This window comes from Pygoscelis adeliae, unplaced genomic scaffold (assembly GCF_000699105.1).
Source record: "Pygoscelis adeliae isolate BGI_AS28 unplaced genomic scaffold, ASM69910v1 Scaffold166, whole genome shotgun sequence".
Classification (NCBI taxonomy): domain Eukaryota; kingdom Metazoa; phylum Chordata; class Aves; order Sphenisciformes; family Spheniscidae; genus Pygoscelis; species Pygoscelis adeliae.
In genome coordinates, this window is record NW_008825156.1 from 6,164,204 (window position 1) to 6,178,347 (window position 14,144).

The following is a 14,144-nucleotide window of genomic DNA, read 5'->3' on the forward strand; positions in this document are numbered from 1 at the left end:
TCTCAAGTGTCCTCCTGACAGAAACAGATAACTTGCTGTTTGTAATAGGAAGAGGGCTGAACAACTCCACCTCTGTCAATTACCTCATCCCAACTCTTAGCCTAGCCTTCAGCACCTGAGTTCTGGGAATGGGCTCAGGCACAAAATATGTTAAAGAGTTCAGCCAATGTCAGCTCTTTAAGATAGGTGGCAAGGGAAGTAAAAATATTTCCAAACCAAGAAAATCTTCCTTAGTCTTGCTCAGTGTCTCTTTCTTCAAAGCTCTCTGCAGGCACCTGTGAAGCACAGCACAACCCACACATAATGGAGCACAGTGGGGTAAGGGGAGGCCAACAGGAGCAGCAGTCCAAATAGCGGACAGATAAAAGGGAGGCAGCGCAAGAGGAGAGTGAGTATGCGGAGCTGCAAGGAGAGTCCTTGCTTGACTCAAAATCAGCTGTGCGAGAGTTTAGCCATGCAGCGCTTGCCTGCAGGTGAAGTATTTATAATCTGGCATTTATTACGTGTGATAATTATCAAATTTGTAAATTTCCGTGAAGAGACTGTATATGCCCTTATTCTGGGATACACCCATTAGCCGTGATTCATATTCAATACTAGGTTAGGATTAAATGTAATGATCAAATTTATGCCCTGTCTGCAGCTGAGTTTATAGTAACATTGCTGAAAAGTCAAATATTCCTTCTAAGAAGGAATATGTACCTTCAAGGATTCCTTCTAATTTATAGCAATAAGGTAGCTGGACATACCTGTCTGCAGGGCAAAAGTTCCCAAATCTAAGTTATTTCATGCTGATAAAAACGTTATCTTTAATCTGATCAAAGACCCATTTTAATTTCTCTTTAGATGCCATTACGTACTTTTCAGACTGTTTTTACAGATTCTGCCTCTACAAATGTGGAATCGGAGTGTCAGTTCAGTTAAACTGAGGCTTAGGATATATAATGGAGTGTTGGCAGAAGTTTCTGTCTTTTGATTCTTGTTCCTGGGCACACAAATTCAAGAGGGAAGGTGTGAATAGTGAACCTGAGCAGGGGCCTTTGATCTCACTGAATAATACTCTGTGTTTCCTTTTGCTGGTTTATTCTTTGTTGGACTAGTTCCTGAACTGCCTCACTGTATGTTCAAAAGTAACACTGGGAATGGTATACTAGCAGAAAAAAACAGTCAGAAGTGGAGATTTTCAGTGCCTATTTAAACAGCCTGTGCCCGAGGCTTGTTCTATTCCATCCCAACCCCATCACTTACTGTCATCCTTTTGTGGGCGAGGTCGCGGTTCCTGATGTAACCACATTGCACTGCCCAGCCACATGGGCCCGTAACATGCCTTATCTGGAAAGCCTGTGGTTTGTGTGAAGGTAACTCACAAAGACCATTGGTCTGGACAGCCAGCTTCAGGCCACCTCCCAGTATTGAACTGGGAGTGTGTAGCTTTGACAGTACCTAATATGCTGGAGTAATGACAGAAATTAATGCTGCAGAGTGCACTCAGGTGTTTTTAAGCTGCTTTTTCCACTATCCTCACAAAGGCCCAAGTGGAACCACCTGCTGGAACTCACCAAGACCTGAGTGAGCTCCTTTTGCTACCCGGTTCTTAAAAAGTAGACAAGGGGTCAGATCATTGTAACTGTCTATTGACATTTCCCTTCTGCATTTTGCTATGTCACTGTAAGTAGGCTAAGCAGGTTACACTATCGTAAAGAAAGCTTCCTTTTATTCTAATTTGCCCTGAATTGAGGTCCTAGCTCTGTCCCCTAATGCTAAGAAAGAAGCTAGAGGAGAAAATGTGTTTATAAAAAATAATTGAAACGAATAAGATACAAAGCAGAGAGTAAACACCGTGAAAGATAAAAAATGAGAACTTGTTGAGATCTGAACAGAAACCAGTCCAGCTTCCTCATTTATTCTACAGCTCTCTTGGAATGTGCTCTTTACACAACACGCCACTTGGTTACCTGAACTGGGTTACCAGCAGAAAGGGTATGTCAACAGCCAATTGCCTAATGGTATTGCAGAGTCAAATGGTTAAATTATCAGCAGTCATCTTCCATGTTGCGCTCTGAGTGCAGTTTTAAGCATCCTTTGGTGTTAAGTGGTAGATGCATTTGGCTTGGAAAAGGAGGAGCAAATCAGCAGTACTGGCACATAGTTTTGAAAAAGACCAATAAAGCATAAAATTAACACTACTTGCTTCAGTGTTAGGAAGGATTTGCATGTTTTCTCATTAATTACCTAAATAACATGAATGACCTTAAGCAATGTGACCCAGCTTATGGTAAGCATGCCTGGCAAAGGAGAAATCGTAAAAATGGAGCTTTTCAGAAATGCTGAGTATCTGACTTCTGACCTCAGCTTCTCTGAAATTCAGGCTCAGAATGTCTCAGTGTAGCACTGTGTCGTATAACACTGTGTTCCTAGGGTTTTATGTTCCTGGGAATACATTTCTCTCTTACCTACATAACTTGGTAAACAATGTTATGTCACACAGGGAGAACACAGTTCTGGTCTGATGGCAGAAGCAGCCTGTTTTTTGTGACACAAAGCCTTACACACCATACTGGGTAGTGCTATGAGTGACAGCAGCATTAGTTTACTCATCCTTCTTGCAACCCTCATGAAATCATCAGCTTGAAGTTCTGCTGCTTTTAGTATTGCTCCTGAATCTATTCTCATCACCAGTGTACCCACAAATCATAGCAGGTTGGATGATCAAAGCCATTCACTGCTCATGCTCTGAGAGAAGGTTGTTTTCATTGCTGAAGAGGATAATTGCAGAGAATTAACCTGGAAAGTAAGCATGTACATGTGTGGGATAAGAAGGGAAGAATATGTAGTTCATCACGCATACAAATGCAGAGGCTCTTTCTCCTGCTTGCAACAGGCCATTTCTCACGGCATTGATGCACAACAGAGTAATCAAAAATGGCTGAAACTAGAGGCAGTGCCCCTGCTCAGGAGAGAAAGCAGGTGATCTCTGTCAGAAAGCACCTGCTGTACGGAAATACTGCAGGAGAACGGTATGGTCAGGTAGCCGAAGGTTTATTTCTGCAGTTTTTCCCAATTTGCACTGGAAACATGAATGAAGATTTTCAAAATTAAATGTGCCTTAGTTTTCAGAATTAATAATTTTCAGATTTAAATAGCCTGACCAGCAGTTATTTACAGTCGTCAATGAACCACTGGCTGGTGGCTGGCAGGCAAAAGACTGCAGGTTGGTTGATCCTTTGCTTTATTTCCACGTGTTGCTCAAAGGTCTCAGAAGATCTGAAGAGAGAGGTCAGAGTTTCTACTTTGATTGAAAATTTCTTCTTAGTAGAGGAAGAGAGGAAAAATCGGGGATATTTGGAAGTGGAGACCAGACAAAGATTTGGAAAAAAAATGACATAGTGGTTAGACACATGATTCAGGAAGAAAATGTGGAACAACAGTTCTGATGGGGAAAGGAAGATGGAGAAGCATGTTCAGGTAATAGGGGAGTGTAAAACAGATTGTAGAAGAAAGAAGGATAAGAAAAAAGGAAAAGTAGGAAAACCCAGTATTACTTTTTCCAAAAAAAGCAAAACTCCCGGTGACAAAGTTTAGAACTTCTAAATATTTCCCATATTGGAAGGAGTCCCTGCAACCTTCAGAAAAATTCCATGAATTGCATTTGAGATTAGGAGGGGAAAAGTTAATGGGATGATTTTTTTTCCCTGTTCTGATGTGTTTCACAATTCACAATTTAAGAATGCATGGTCTAATCAGAATATGTGCAAATGTCATGCCATATTTCCTTCTGTTTTGCTTTTTCTGTGAGATACAAAATGTCTGCAGTGAGAGTGCCCAGTATTTCTCCTGATCTGGCCTCTACGGTCTAAGTTCTTCCAGAAACTAACCATTCATAATGAGTGGACCGATAACCAATCCACAAGGAACAAACCTTTCACCTTTGCCATATGCAACCACACACATAGTTTTTAAGAAATATATTCAGGTCATCATTAAACCAGTATTCTGCAATGGAAAATAATTAAAATTCAGAGCAACATCAAAGGGGTCAGAATGTGTTTAATTGAAACATTTTAGAAAAGCTGCCAATATCCTGAGAATATGAATTGATGTATGTGTATTCCTATGGGAAATTATTAAATTAATTGAAAAAGCTATAATATGACTGATAGCACTTACTATCGTAATAAATGAGCATCATAGAGTCAGTTGTTAATCAGGATTAGAGATTAAATGGGGACGGTCTGATAAGTATAGACTGTTTTCACCTAAGGCAGTTCTGTGAAGGAAACCTCTTCATTTCAATCTTGAACATTATGCACCCAGTCCTAGACAAGTTTCCTGTCTTGGAATAGCTTGGCTGAATGCAGAAATCCAGATCTACAAATATCTGTGATAAGGAAATTCACACACTTTTTCTACTGCACACAATACTAGTTCCTTTTTGCCTGTGGACAGACGACAGGATCAGCTTTTTGGCCCACTTCCCGCAACAAAATAGGCTAAAGCCAATGACTGCAGAGAAGAAATGTCAAATGCTTGTGTAAGACATTATTAATTAATATGATGCAATAATTTCTGAATAAGCAAGGCTAGTACAGAGAAAATAAAAGGAATCCACAGGAAGACTGATAAGTGGTTTTATAAGAACTAAAAAAAGCTGGTATGCCATTTTTCTGTAGAAATCCTTATTGTAGCTGAACCAGCATGTTTGCTTTTTTATGTGGAATTACTTGCTGTACTGGTGATACAGTTTGATGCAAATACTTTAATAAACTTTCAGCTTGATTTAGCTGTAGCAATTCATTATTTTATCTTGTCAACCCAGCTGAAACATGAATGAAAATTCATTTCACATTCTGAAGCGAGGAATCCTGCTCAGGAAAGGCCAGGAGCAGAACAGCAGAATGCTGGCAAGCAGGAACCAAGGTATATGAGGAGCGCCCAGGGAGGAAGCTGACACAGTTCTTTGTTATCTTGAGAACACTGTGTTGCCCTGCATGCATCATTCACGTGTCTGCAAAAGGTGAAATGAGGGGCAAGTGTTTTCCACTTTGTTACTTCACAAAACACGTTGAAAAGACACGGAGCCTCGTTCAGCCAAAGACATGGGCATTGGCAATACGGTTCTCATGTTCCCATACATTCCCTGCCTTGCTGTTGCAGCTACTGGAATTAGCATGCAGCAGTCATGAGGTCTCTTTGTCCAACAGGCCGGGCTAACTGAGCTAATTTTAATCAGGCTGTTGGCTACCAAGAGCCTGGAAGCCACCGGAGTATGAATTTCTGGGCCAGCTCTGTACTAACTCAGCTAGCCTCAGTTGAAGATAACGCTAATACATCTGGGCTGCTGCTCACGCAGAAGCTAACCAAGATAAAGCTGTGTGTCCTATGTGTTTGTATGTCACAGGCAGATACCCAGCTGTAGCACATACACACCCCAGCTCACCCACCTATTATTCCACATAAACAGTTAGTGGTGCACCAGCAGTCATCGAGAAACACACACGTGCCCACAGGTAGAGTATAAAGCTGAATAATGTCAATTTAATCGCTTGTTTTAATATCTGTATTTCTTTAGCAATTTACATACAAGTCAGAATGGGTCCTATGTTTACCCTTCCTCAGCATTATAACCACTTTTGTTAAATAAAAAAATACTAGTATTTAAAACAATATAACCCAATAGAAAACATTCATCCCATTTGGACAGCAATACTGAATTGTAAAGACTTGCAAAGAATAAACACTACGAGTCACCTAATAAAAGTGCTAATGAGTTAACATCTAAAATGCAAGTAAAAGAAGGAAATTAAAAGAATTTGGTCTTATAACAAAAACATGTATTTTTAATACACTCAAATTCTGATACTTATCTTTGCTCTATCTAGGAAATACCCATCACACTTTTCAATCCTAATTTTGTTATTTTTTACTCTTTTAACATAAGCAGATACCTAAGGCTTATGATCTATAGAGCTATTTCTAATAGAAAAGTAATTTGGTGAAGGAGTAAGGTACTTTTATGAAATCCTATTTATTTAAAAAATATGTATCAAAAGTTGTGCTTCACTTAGTGTAGCAGGAATCAAACAGAAAGGGGTAATATGTTTCTTTTAGTACTTGTAAGTAAACTTTCCAGCTTATTTGCTGCTCACAAACTCTGTATCTAATCTTAGTTTTTCTCCCAGTCAGCTGTAAGCACTTCCCTGCCTGCCCCGGGTACTTCTTTGATGCCTTCGTTTGCCTCCTCTCAAACAGACAGAGAATTCACCAAGCAACAGTCAGTCTCCTTTATTTGTAGTCAGACCCAAAGAAACGCACTTGGCCATGTAGCTCCAATTCTTCACCTGCCCTGTGTGGGGCCTCTGCTTTTAACACAGTTCTGATTATTTCAGCTATATATTCCATAAAGGAACAGAACTGGTTTTACATTTTTCCTGCATAAAAGTCGTCTTTTCTGTCTACCTATTTCCCCTGTATTATGCAGAAATCTGGTAACTGTACTCTCCATTTACTTTACTTTTCTAAAAGAAAAAATGTTTACATATCAAATGGGGAGGGGAGTGGCGAATATACCTAGTGGCCTGGCCTAAATTTTAATCTTAAAATTTTGGCATAGAACGGATTTTAAGGGTATCTGTTTGGCATTGGACAACTGTCATCTTGAACTTGCTATTTATGAAAATTAAACAGGAAAGTTTTAAAAGGTTCAATTTAGTCTTTTATTTAAAGATAAACTATTATTCATTATATTGACTTAGTAGTATACGTAACTGTCTCCTCAAGTTTAGAAAGGAGAGGGAAAGGTAGATCTGAAAAGCTGGAAAAGTAAGAAGTAGGAATATTGTACCACGCCACCAAAAACAAAATATGTTTTATTTTTTATAATAAATATATAATAAATCCCAAATGTGCAATTAAGACTCTGGTCATCACTAGAGGTCAATCATATTTACTGATTTCTCATCCTTGGATGAATGTTACCACAGCCATTTGATGTCATTCATATCACATAATAGCCATGATGTCATTCATATTGCATAATAGCCATGACTTGATCAACTTCATCCCTCTTACCTCTACCTCCTTTCTTACACCTTCTTTTCCTAGATCACTTCCTTCTTTTCCATCTCTGATATTCTTTCCCTCTCTTTTCTCCTTTTGCTGCCTCCACAGCCGCCGCCTTCTCTCTCATGCACATCCTTACTGCTACTGATGACATACATGCTGCTCACCATCTGTGGAAAACTGCATAGTCTAAATACCTACTGGCAATTTAAGGTGCTTGAAGGAAACCGAGCTTCCCAACCTACTGGCCAGGGGTGTCACCTCACAGTAGCATTAGGAACTGATGGCCAGGGGTGTGGGCAGCCCTGGGCACACCAGAGGCTCCTCACCACGGCCTTGACCACCCCTGGCTGCCTCACAGCCTCCCTGGCTGCCAGGACTCTAGAAACGCTTCATAGGCAATTAACGTCTGCCGCTGAGGAGCCACGCTGGCACGCTTTCTAAACACGGATGTGTTATGGGGGGAACTGCCTGGAATTGTACAGACTGGAACGAGTTAATAAACTGAATGCTACATTACTAGATTACTAAAATTCTTAATGCGTGTATGTAGTTCCTTGCAAATGAAAAGCTTTTCCTAAGTGCTGAGAATTTACTCTGAGTGAATTTTTAATATAATAAAATCCTAGTCCTGTTCTACTGTACTCATTGTTACTTAATCAATTTACATGGAAACAGGATATGATTATAAAGACTAAAATTATTATAAACAGGACTAACTTGAACTCTCTGTCTTATTAAACAGAAAAAATTTTATACATTTGATAAATGTATATATAGCTTGCATAAGCCTCACTTGAACACATAGTTAATAATATGGCTAAAGTTATAGCTTAAATGTACTTTTTTACTCTTAGGAAGTTTCAGAAATTTTTGCCTGTTCTCCAACTTGAACATTTTCACAGCTCTTTCTGAACAATTTCAGTTTATTGCTGTGTCGTGGCTGTAAAAAATGCATTAGAAAGCTTGTGTTTTAAAAATCAGCATCCACTTGAACACTAATAAATCATGGATGCATATCTCTTATACTTAGATTTTCTACAAATTTGCTTCCTCAAAATTTCATGACTGCATTCTTGGAGAACAGAGAAAACATTATTGGAGAACACAGTGATCACAGTCATTATTCTGAGGACATGTTGTATTCACTTGCAGCAATTCTGTGATCTTCAGCATGAGTTTTCATTTCACAATAATACAACACATCCATTCAGTGCATTTGTTAACTTCTGTGGTTGTGCAACTGAATTAAAAACATGAAAAGAGCATAAACTGTTAGTGCCATCTCAGTGCCGCAAGTACCAGTTACTATCTCCTGCTTATCTCTCAGGGTGTCACAGCTCCACCATTCTGCAGCTTTATAAGTTTCGCATTTTCCCTAAGGGCCATGAAATTCAATGGGTTTGTGCACAGAATTCACCATTTTCTAGTGTCCGACATTCATTGTCTGTGTCTATGTGCCACTGAGGCTTATTTGAAACTGCCTCCTTCTGTTTCATTTTCCCTGCATGAAGGGAAGTACATTTTTTGCACTTTGGCAGGGGGTAGAGTTACAGAGCTGGAGAGTACTCTGTATCACGATAAGGGAAAGCTAAAAGCATATATGCGTATACAAATATAAATATACAGGCTAGAAAAACAGTGCGTGAGGTAGGAGGAGATAAAACTGCTGTAGCTACAGACACTCTTGCTCCACTGCCTGTCACACAGAGCCTGAAGCAGGTTCTGGGCTGGGTCAGCTGGACTTCCACGTGGAAACTGAGCCTTCAGGAGCAGCTACATCGAACTTGAAAGCGAACAGCAAAAACCAAAACCGTGCAGTTTATGATCACATCATGTAGTCCAACATCCTGTATAGTACTGGCAATTCAAGTTTTATGCACATATTTTTTATTAAAGCCCTAATCTTGTCAGTTTCAGTGAAGCACAGCTTGTGTTTTTACTAAAACATATCTTCCAGAACAGCATCCAGCCTCAGTCAGAAGACATCAAGAGAGTACTGATTACTGCCACTGGGAATTTGTTTCAGTGATTCTCTAGTTTCATCTGTTAGATATTTGATCCTGTTCCATCTTCCTTCACGAAAGAGCCATTCAGTACCCAGTATTTTCTTCTTGAGGAGATACTGTCGCTGTTTTTTCCCAGCTTGCTGCCCAGAGTTAACTGTTAAAAGTAAGAATTGATAAGGGAGTCCTGTACCTTTGAAGACATGTTTATTAAAGAAAAAAAAAAAGTTTCTTTGAACTTAGAAGTATCATACATTAGAGCTTTTTCTTTATTTTCACACTGCTCAAGCTTTTGGGTTTTGGTTTTTTTTAGGGTTTTTCGGGGGTTTTTTTGTTTTTAAGAGGCCGCTGGTCTAAAAGCTCTATAAAAGCTCTATCTCCTTGGCACTTACTCAGGGCCTTAATATCACTGGCTATATTACAGTGACTGTTTCTTTGCTGCTTCATCTCAGCATTTCTACTCCTGCTGTTCCACTTGCATACACTTCCACCAGCTAATGACCAAATCTTGTTTTCAGCCTCTGTCCCCTGGGAAACCTGTCTGAAAATGGGGTTTAGCATCACTCAAGCCTTGCCATCTGGCTGAAAGGGGTGGGGGTGACTTGTGCTTTCTTTTTTGGTGGGGTGGAGTGACTGTTGAGCTCATGGCTTCATAAAGGAGCTTAGTGGCTTCTGTACATCCTGAACAAAATTTCAGCAAAGTTTACCTTGTGGGTGAAGCCAACTCCCAGCTGACTAGGGGGGATTAAAGGGAGCTGTGCAACCACAGGATGGGCATGCTATGGCATCCTGCTCTGTCGGCTAGAGCCAACTCCAGAGCAGGGACCCCATAATGAACCTCCCTTATGCTGCCCACTAAATCTCTGCTTTATCTCATCATTACAGTAGTGGCATACAGTAATCAAGACTCCTCACAATGTTTGTCTTAAACCTAACTTGGACATTTCAAATAGGTCTCACATAGACGAAAAGAATAAACTCTTCATCTCAAATAATTTTTGTGGCTATTTTATACAGTCCACTTTGTAAATACATAAAAAACATAAATGCCAGAGCTATTCTCTGGCAACATTGCATCTGTCTCTCCAGCACTGGAGGAAGGGACAAATCACTTCCCTATACACCCCCTTGTCAGACCTCTGTTTTCAACTCAAAGATTGTACTAAGTGTTTTGCCACAGTGTCCTGCTGGGAGCTCATGTCAACCTGCATGCCCACGGTAGCCCTGACAATCCTTTCAGTGTACAGAAACCTGCCTGCGTTTTCTGTTCTTAAATGTATAACTTTATGTTTGGCTGCATTAAAGTGCATTTCTGTTTGTTGTTCAGGTTGCCAGCTTGTCCCATCCATATGGGATTGTTTTGCTAGTCTTATGTCATCCGATCTGTGGCGATTTTTACATTTATTTCAAAACTGCTTGAGTATCAAATAGCAAAGCGTCAGCAAGTGGTATCACTTGAAATCCAATAGAAACTGGTCCCTTAAATCATCACTCTTCACTTATCACCTTTTTACTGAGAACTGTCATTTAGCCAGTTCTCAAAGCCTTCAATGTGTGCTCAGGGTTATAGCCTACTGTGATATTTTAAAACAAAGAAGTCTATTTATTCTGCAGCATTTTCCCAGCCAAACTAGAGAACTCCTCAAACAATTTATCATCTTTGTTTGGCAATTTTACACGAAATCCTGTTGATTATCATGAGTTTAATTTTATAGCTTCATACCTGAATCCCATTTGAGCTTTTTCTTTTAAGACTAATATAAATAATTCTTTGAAAACTTTGCATATTGGCACAGTATTTCTGCACATACTTTTTCCTTCCTATTGCCATCTTTGATTTAGCAGAATTAGCTCCAGGATAGCTTTGGGTGCTGGTGATTCATCCACTCACTCCATGTCCAAACTCCCTTTGGATTTTGTAGGACTGGTAGGTATGTTCACATGCAAGTATTTTTTTCCAATTTCTGGTTTGATATTTTGAATGCTGTTGATGCGGGAATACACTGTCTTTGCATAGCTGCAGTCAATCTGGCTGCTGTCAAATCTGTTCCGGCACAGAACAGCTGATAGCAGCATTTACCAATTACTACCTTTTTTAGAACATGTAAATGGCATAAAAAATTCTGCAAAATTTTTTAGAAAGATCTGGTGAAAGCACCCAAACTTCAAGAAAGACCTTCGATAGCTGTGCTCCCTTTATCACAATTTTTGGCTTCTAGCTTTTCGTTTACCATAAAGAGAATGGTACCCCAGAAAGGCATACCTGCTAAGCAATGCTTTGCAGTCAGCTCCAAGAGAGTATACTACTTTATGAAAGCTGACAAATATTGTCTTTGTTATTGTTCCAACGTTCCAGGGAAAACATACACGGCTGCTAAACCCAAGACAGTCTATGAGGGTATGTTTATCTTCAGGAGTAATTGCGACTGATTTGTACCCAGTGTTTGAGGCCTGCACAATACCACATCTGCCTTTTATGAGATAATTTGAGAAGCTCAGTTCTCCCACAGCGGCCTGAGGTTGTCTACAAGTGCTCATACACAACAGAGAACATTATCGGGCAGTTAATCTCTGCAGCATGTATACGTTTTTTTCTGTTCCAAGACCAAGGATTTGATGAGGCTTGCCTGGCTAAGGGACACATTTCTCTCCAACGTTAACTCTCATGATTTGAAATTTGACTTAAAAATTAAATTCTTATATCAACTCATCTGTTGTGTCTTGCAAGATACTTATTTATGCTTTGGTAGGATATTTTTCACCTCCTTTGTTTGCTGAACAGTTTTGGCCAAAGTCCTCGCCAATTGCTGTGCTGTGACGGCTAGACTTAGTCTCTTTTGTCCTGCTAATACTGTTCAAAGAAAGTATCTGACAAAAGCGGGTATATTTATTTAATCCTGACAAAATTTCAGTGTTCAAGATGCCACAGCTCACCAGTCTCTTGTACTTTGATGTCAGTTGTCATCTGTTAGGCTGCTCCACTCAAACTGCTAGTATGTCTGTTTTCTTTGATCTTTGCTATTTCATCTCCCTCTTTAACACTGAACTACCTGTGGCAAATGTATTTTTTAACCTCATGGATATTTCTTCTTAAAGCTGATGCCCAGTCTACATGAAATGTCCATCTTGACTGAATCTTGCGTTTATTATTTTCTGTGAATCATTTATGCAATTAATCCTGCTGTGAGGTTAGCTATTGTTATTACTTTTGGGCAAGCAAAGATGCAAATGCAAACATCCTTGTGAATGCAAACATTCCTTGACATGCTTTTTCGGAGTACTCAGGCTCTGGACAATTGCTTACACATTCTTCTGCATAGCCTTGTTTTGTCCTCCTCACTTTTATATACAAATGGTAACAGCTCTTGCAATAAGCTTCTCTAGCCACAGCACATCCCGTTGTGCTTTTCTTTGCAGCATTTCGCATCTGTATATCTGACAAGGAGTATTAGGTATAACCAGCACATCATGAGCCCTTTGTCCTTTGAAGTACTTATTTTTCTTTTTAGAGAAGATATATTCTGTGTCATAAGTTGTTGGATCAGCTTAGCATCTACGTTCTCTCTGGTTAGAGGCATTATTGCTTTGCTCCTTTGATACAAAGAGCACTGAGATTTGATCTTGTTATCCGTGTTGTGACACAAAAGCATGGAAAAGACTTTGTTGTAGCATTTTTTAATGGTATTGAATCTACAGTATTTCACTTTTTTTTACATTTTGGCAACATCTAGAATTGGAGTGTGACTGCAGATCTGGGCAACTTACAGAAGAACATCCTATGACATCATGTCCTGAAATTATGCTACATTGCCACTTGAGTCTTCTGAGTCCGTATGTCTCCTGGGCTTATTTAGAAAGCCAGCCATTCATTGCTGCTTCGACATTTAGTTTTATAAATGAGGCACTCATTTTCATACTTGCAATTAAAAAAAAAAGCTATGTAGTGTAAATCACGGTTTTTAGCATTATGTAAAAAAAAAAAACCCAAACCACCAACAAACCAGTAGTAAGAGAAACTGAGAAATCTGGTTTTTAATCCAGCAACAGCCATGGAAAAGTCACTATTTTGGAAAATTTATGTACAAAAGCAAGTCTGTTAAGCTGTTTCATACATGAAATTCAGACTCTAGATAAACCTGACTACTGCAGATTTTGCCAGCAGAGATGATACAGGTTAGCTGGCCTTAGACCATTCTTTGGGACGGTGGCCAACTGAGAGAGGATGGCCTTCAAAACCAAGCTGGCTCCATCCAGGTTAGTGCAGTAGGGTGGTAACGGGAATCAGTTTTTAATGTGGCATTTCCTGAAACTGTTTAACTTAACTAGTAAGGAGAGAGTGTCCTTTATCAATTTTCTAAATTGTATCACTTTTAATTTATGTTGTTTTCTGTATGTATTTGCATTTCTGCTTTTCTGTTAGATACGCAGTTTCTTTGTTAATGTGCCTTCATTTCAGAGTTGTTCCAGGATGGGCTGTTTGTGAAACCTTTTTTCCTGATTGTATTATCTGACTGTTCAATAAACTCCTCTCACAAAAAAACCTCCCAAAATTTCAAGTACATCACTGCATGTCATCTCCCAAATGAAGACACGACAGTGACTCTGTATACTACCAATTAAATCTTACAATCACTATGCACCTAACTTATAAATAGCATTGCTTATTTTATTGTGACTACTCATGTAAGTGAAATTACTTCAGTGCCTAAACGCTCGTAGGCTAAAGCCTGCAGATGTGACTTATACAGGACCTACTTAAGCAGTCCAATTCTGATTTTGTGACCGAGTCAACCCCTCCAGAAATGACAGCTCTGTTTATATTTATTTTCTGACACATCTTCGGGACTTTTTTTTTTCTTTTTTGCTAAAACTAGCAGGACAAAACGCTGGGTTTTCCCAAATGCTTAAGAACTGTTTGCACCCTGTGCCCATTATAAAGCAAGCGCCTTCAAAGGAAACCTGTGCCTCCACGCATCCCTTCTTCCGAGTCGCTCCGAAAACGGGAAGTGTACGTGGTAAAAGGACGGACTTTCGATAAAAGAACGGATTCCACTCAGTCTTAACGTGGCCGATGAGCTC

At 39.5% G+C, this 14,144-nt stretch overlaps 1 long non-coding RNA gene across 1 annotated transcript in view; it reads left to right on the forward strand.

The window, feature by feature from the left end:
* The window catches only part of LOC103920730, a 21,809-nt gene extending 8,100 nt beyond the window's left edge, over positions 1-13,709 (forward strand). The window contains exons 2-4 of the long non-coding RNA XR_663812.1: positions 245-388; positions 1,913-1,980; positions 13,522-13,709. This is a non-coding gene — a long non-coding RNA (uncharacterized LOC103920730). The remainder of the gene's footprint in view (positions 1-244; positions 389-1,912; positions 1,981-13,521) is intronic.
* The last annotated feature ends 435 nt before the right edge of the window (positions 13,710-14,144 follow it).